This window comes from Palaemon carinicauda, chromosome 30 (genome assembly GCF_036898095.1).
Source record: "Palaemon carinicauda isolate YSFRI2023 chromosome 30, ASM3689809v2, whole genome shotgun sequence".
Taxonomy (NCBI): Eukaryota; Metazoa; Arthropoda; class Malacostraca; order Decapoda; family Palaemonidae; genus Palaemon; species Palaemon carinicauda.
In genome coordinates, this window is record NC_090754.1 from 19,351,244 (window position 1) to 19,358,056 (window position 6,813).

The 6,813-nt window shown below is 31.6% G+C and overlaps 1 protein-coding gene across 3 annotated transcripts in view; it reads left to right on the forward strand.

Annotated features, from left to right (window-relative positions):
* The window catches only part of LOC137622917 (uncharacterized), a 436,226-nt gene that overhangs the window by 1,062 nt on the left and 428,351 nt on the right, over positions 1-6,813 (forward strand). The window lies entirely within an intron of this gene.

Genomic DNA, 6,813 nt, shown 5'->3' on the forward strand with positions numbered 1-6,813 from the left:
TTAAAATTCCGATATATGGACAGTGTAAACCAAAACAGTTGATGACATATGAACTGTTACTTACTTACATTATGTGAATTCATCTCATTATAAAGTTTATAATCTATCTTATTTATTTTTTCAAAATTAAAATTCCAATACATCGATGGTGTAAATCAAAATAGTTCATGACAGATGAACTGTTAATGGATGAGACATCTTTAATATTTCAGATGCATTCTGCATTTTCGCTTTAGAATCCTTCATTGCTAAACTGCAGGATTTATGAACTTTCAGCCCCACCCATCTCTCTCTCTCTCTCTCTCTCTCTCTCTCTCTCTCTCTCTCCTGTCGGCATTGTATGAATTATATGTATGTATTTTCAATTTATTGAATCTATGAATGTAAATTAGGCTCGGATTTTTATTCAATTTTCTGGTGACTTTTTTTGTCATAATACGACCTAAAAAGGTGAAATAATTTAGAAAAAGGTTATTTATATTTTTGGCACAAAGAGTTTGAAATAATAATAAATCAATATATATATATATATATATATATGTACATACACACATTACATATATATACATATATATATATATATATATATATATGCAGAGAGAGAGAGAGAGAGAGAGAGAGCGAGCGAGAGAGAGAGAGAGAGAGAGAGAGAGAGAGAGAGAGAATTTTACCACTTGAAGTTCTAATAATAAAGAAAAAGAGGTTTAATAAGGTACATTTCTAAAACTATAATCTACACTTCGTTACTTTTTTTTTCACTCAAAATGTAATCATTCAGTTTCCAAGAGATGTGTTATTTCAAGTCTCCCTCCTAATGAACACGTGTTGGTTGTAAACCCGTAAATGAGTTAACGTTGGATTGAAATGTTTCCTGATTCTTATATAATTGTGTGTTTGTATACACACACACACACACACACATATATATATATATATATATATATGTATGTATGTGTATATTTATACATATATACATATGTATATATATATGTGTGTGTGTATATATACATATATATTCATTTATATGTATATATATATACATACATATATATATATATATATATATGTGTGTGTGTGTGTGTGTGTGTGTGTGTTGTGTGTGTGTGTGTGTGACTGAGTGGATAGGTGTAATAATTTATCAGACGAGAGTTCAATATCACCAGTCTTGGAAGCATTTGAAAATGTCAGATCAAATGGAAAATTCAGTTTCTAGGTTAGAGTCCATTTCATTCGATACCAAAAGTTTTGAAACTTGATATAATTTAACGTTTATTCAGTTACTCCTTTCCTACTAACATCTAAAAACTGCATGAAGAAGCAGTATACAAAAGAAACAGTTTCATGAATTGATGAATGATGTAATTACATTTTTTCCCTTGAAGGAACACCCCCCCCCTAAAAAAAAGGCAACCAACTTCGAAAATTCAAATTTGATTTCTTTTCTTGTTAATAAAAAAGTTTTTCTCAATGACGTAACTAAAGAAGAATTTTAATCTGTATATGAAAGTTTAGATTATAGTAATAATGAAAATATATTTTGAAATCATGAGGGTGTAACACACTATTCTAAAATGATGATATCAGTGAACTCATCAAACATAATATCATTCATCATTATTCCAGATATTATATCTATATGACTTGTCCACTTTCCTGATATTGATTTTATTTATATTCCTTGAAATTTGTTCCCTTGCACATAATATATTTAATTTTTTATTGATATAGTTTGTAACTTTTTATGGTATTAATCATCTATTATCTTCTTATCACCTGCATATACTCATAATATCATCTGTATTTGTTGCTGATATAACATTTTTTTTTTGTATTTCTGATATTACCTGACACTTGTCGCTAAAATTCCCTTCAATCTATTCCTGATATAACTTGTTGCTCTTAATATCATTTATCTTTTACTTTTCATATCAAATATCATAAGGCTCCTGATATTATATGACATTTGGAGATGACATCAACTTTTATTTATTCCCAGTATTGCATGTCATTTTTGTTACTGATGTCACCTTTCCTTTGTCTCTGATGTTACATGATTAGTGTTTCTAACATCAACTTGGTCTTGACATAACCTCACCTTTCCTGGTATTATGAATTTTTATCTGACCTTGATATCACATTTTCGCCTTTACTGACTTCAACTGCATCTTGTTCCTGATATTATTCATCCATTTTGGTGATATCTCCTTTCACCTATTCCTGATATCAATTGTTCTGTTTTAGTTTTTTCTTAATACTAATATCACCTTTCACCTATTCCTGATATCAATTATTCTGTTTTTCTTTTCTTATTACTGATATAACTTTTCACATATTCTTGTTATCGTTTGTTCTCTGTTTTAGTTTATTCTTATTAGTGATACCACCTTTCACCTATTCCTGATATCAATTGTTCTCTGTTTTAGTTTATTCTCATTACTGATATCACCTTTCACCTATTCCTGATATCAATTGTTCTCTGTTTTAGTTTATTCTTATTACTGATATCACCTTTCACCTATTCCTGATATCAATTGTTCTCTGTTTTAGTTTATTCTCATTACTGATATCACCTTTCACCTATTCCTGATATCAATTGTTCTCTGTTTTAGTTTATTCTTATTACTGATATCACCTTTCACCTATTCCTGATATCAATTGTTCTCTGTTTTAGTTTATTCTCATTACTGATATCACCTTTCACCTATTCCTGATATCAATTGTTCTCTGTTTTAGTTTATTCTCATTACTGATATCACCTTTCACCTATTCCTGATATCAATTGTTCTCTGTTTTAGTTTATTCTCATTACTGATATCACCTTTCACCTATTCCTCATATCAATTGTTCTCTGTTTTAGTTTATTCTTATTACTGATATCACCTTTCACCTATTCCTGATATCAATTGTTCTCTGTTTTCGTTTATTCTTATTACTGATATCACCTTTCACCCATTCCTGATGTCAATTGTTCTGTTTTAGTTTTATCTTATTACTAATATCACCTTTCACCTATTCCTGATATCAATTGTTCACTATTTTAGTTTATTCTTATTACTGATATCACCTTTCACTTATTCCTGATATCAATTATTCTGTTTTTCTTTTTCTTATTACTGATATCCCTTTTCACCTATTCTTGTTATCAATTGTTTTCTGTTTTAGTTTATTCTTATTAGTGATACCACCTTTCACCTATTCCTGATATCAATTGTTCTCTGTTTTAGTTTATTCTCATTACTGATATCACCTTTCACCTATTCCTGATATCAATTGTTCTCTGTTTTAGTTTATTCTTATTACTGATATCACCTTTCACCTATTCCTGATATCAATTGTTCTCTGTTTTAGTTTATTCATATTACCGATATCACCTTTCACCTATTCCTGATATCAATTGTTCTGTTTTAGTTTATTCTTATTAGTGATACCACCTTTCACCTATTCCTGATATCAATCGTTCTCTGTTTTAGTTTATTCTCATTACTGATATCACCTTTCACCTATTCCTGATATCAATTGTTCTCTGTTTTAGTTTATTCTCATTACTGATATCACCTTTCACCTATTCCTGATATCAATTGTTCTCTGTTTTTGTTTATTCTTATTACTGATATCACCTTTCACCTATTCCTGATATCAATTGTTCTGTTTTAGTTTATTCTTATTACTGATATCACCTTTCACCTATTCCTGATATCAATTGTTCACTATTTTAGTTTATTCTCATTACTGATATCACCTTTCACCTATTCCTGATATCAATTGTTCTGTTTTAGTTTATTCTTATTACTGATATCACCTTTCACCTATTCCTGATATCAATTGTTCTCTGTTTTAGTTTATTCTTATTACTGATATCACCTTTCACCTATTCCTGATATCAATTATTCTCTGTTTTAGATTTTTCTTATTACTTTTACCACCATTCACCTATCCTTGATGATAATTATTGTTCTCTGTTTTACTTTTTTCTTATTACTGATATCACTTTTCACTGATTCCTGATATCAATTATTCTCTGTTTTCCTTTTTTTTATTATTGATTTCACTTTTTACCTATTTCGGATATCAATTGTTCTCCTTTTTAGCTTGTTCTTATTACTGAATTCACCTTTCACCTATTCCTAACATCAAGTTTTCCATGTTTCACTTTTTTCTTAATACTGATATTAATTGTACTCAGTTTTACTGGTCTGCATATTACTGATATCACCTTTTGCATATCACTGATATCACCTTTTGCATATTCCTGATATCATCTGTTCTGTGTTTTACTGCTTTTCTTATATTAATAGTCCTTTTTAATCTTTTTTACTCCACATGTCGGAGTAAAAAAACATCGCTAAAAATCAGTTTGCTGGTTATTATAACGTCATTATAAGGTAAGGACATATGAACCTGGTATTCATTCTTACAATCTACGAACTCCAACTTAATTAAAAGATTTTGACTGAGAGGTTCAAGCTCATCTGTTGAATAGATTTTCATCTCCTGAATAGAATTCTTATTCAAGGAGTATAAGTTCATACCTCCAAACCAGACCCTTTTTTTTTTTTTCACTGCATGATTACATTCTACTTCGTTAGTTTAAAGGTTTAAAGGTCGCTCATGAATGGCAGAGGCAATGATCAGTGACAGTGCCCTATCGAGCGGGACAATGCCGTAGAGACTGACCATATATACATATGATTAGCCCCCTCTCCACCCAAGCTAGGACCAAGGAGGGCCAGGCAATGGCTGCTGATGACTCACCAGATAGACCTATAAGCTCCACGAAACCCCCCATCCTTAGCTCACAAGGATGGTGAGGTTGGAGCGACCAAAGAAACTAAAGAGTCTGAGCAGGACTCGAACCCCAGTCTGTCGTTCACCAGTCAGGGAAGTTACCACCTCGGCTACCACACCCCTGAAAATAAATTTTAGATTAAGATTATTTTTGTTTTCTCATTACTTTGACGCTTGTTTCCCTCTCTATGAAAGCTTCATTCATGTTCTTCGAAATGTATTTGTGATTGAATGTATTAATCCTTTTTTTCCTTCCTTGCTATTTGATTACGTTTTGACACGTGCCTGACTCGCGAGAAAAATTTCAACTTCTTTGTTAAGGAATTTCAATTTAGGCATTCCGTTTTCCTTCATTTTTTTTTCTTTCGGAAATCACTCTCATGCATTACGATGATTATTTCACGAGAGACATTACTTGACACGGATTGCTCTAAACTTTACGCAAACGCTTCAAGTATAAAAAAATACGATACGCTCTTAACAATTTGCGTTAAAAAACGGTAAATGCTTGGCAAAATTTATTCCAGGATTTTTAACGTTTTGAATATTGATATAATGACATAAAGGAGTGATATTACGGTCACCAACCCGTAAAAAAAATAATAACAAAGTAAGGTAAAAATTAGGGTCTCCTGCATTTTACTGAAGTACGGCTGAGAACAGTATATTTTTCATGGAGAATTTCCGATTAAAATTACTGTTTTTAATAGTGTACGCTAGGTGACGATTTTCTCTCTCTCTCTCTCTCTCTCTCTCTCTCTCTCTCTCTCTCTCTCTCTCTCTCTCTCTCTCTCTCTCTGACGATATGAATCATATTCATTATAAACTAATTCTACTTTAAATCATAATGTTATAACTGTAAGATATGAGAGCACATATCGCTGTTCTAATTTAAATTCTAACAGGTTTTAAAGCCTGGATAGTTAAAAGATTTTTTCTTCAAGGATTGTCAAGTTTTTGCAACATAATCCTGGTGTTGTTGACCCGAGTCTTTGTGACCCCCATCAAAAAATTGTTGGTCCCTTGCCCACACGGAACCTGTTTATTCAATTATCACTGACTCAGACAGATTGATTAAAAATGGTCGGGAAAAAAATTAACCAAACTTCAACATACGTGAAAAATTGCTTCACTGTTTGACGTAAGTTTTGGGGATTTTATTGTAGAAATATAATGAATATTAAAAAATATTTGATGAGGTTTTAAACTATTTTGGTTAGACTTAATTATTCCTGCTTTTATACTTAAGAAGTAAAATTATCAGCCCAATAATAGAAATTATAGTAATAACAAGATCAACAATAATAGTATTCATGATTACTCTTTAAGTTTTGTGGGTCATCAGTACACGTTACCGTTTAAAGGCTTTAAAGGCAGCTCGTGAATGGCAGAGGCAAGCCAGTGACATTGCCCTACCGAGTAGGACAATGCCTTAGAGACTGATCGTATATACATATGATCAGTGCCCAAGCTAGTACTTGGGAGGGCCAGGCAGTGGCTACTGATGACTCAGCAGATAGACCTATAGGCTCCTTGAGACCCTCATCCTTCGCTCACAAGAAAGGTGAGGTTACAGCGACCAAAGAAACTAACGAGTTTCAGTGGGACCTTACCACCACGGCCACCACAACCCCCCGATTGCATCTTTCTCGTTTATAAGGGCTTAGGATCAGCAAACTAAACAAATGAATATGATATACAGTATTCTCCTATCTTTTATTTGTCATATAGCTTAATCTGTTTACTTGTATATTAATTTAATTATCAACTTAGGCCTGTCTCTCAGTTTTAAGATTTTTCCTTTAAATCATTTCTTTTATTATATAATTTATTATAAAGTAATAGCCTTTCAAAATAATTTCATTCATATGATTTGTTCATTACATTTAGAACAATAATAAACTTTACACATAAAGTAGTCTGTAGTGTAGATACTTTTCATGTAGTGACGATAATCTACGGATAATAAACTCCACATTTTACATCCACCGCAACCAGCTATAGCGACCAGCCTACTTTATACAGCAA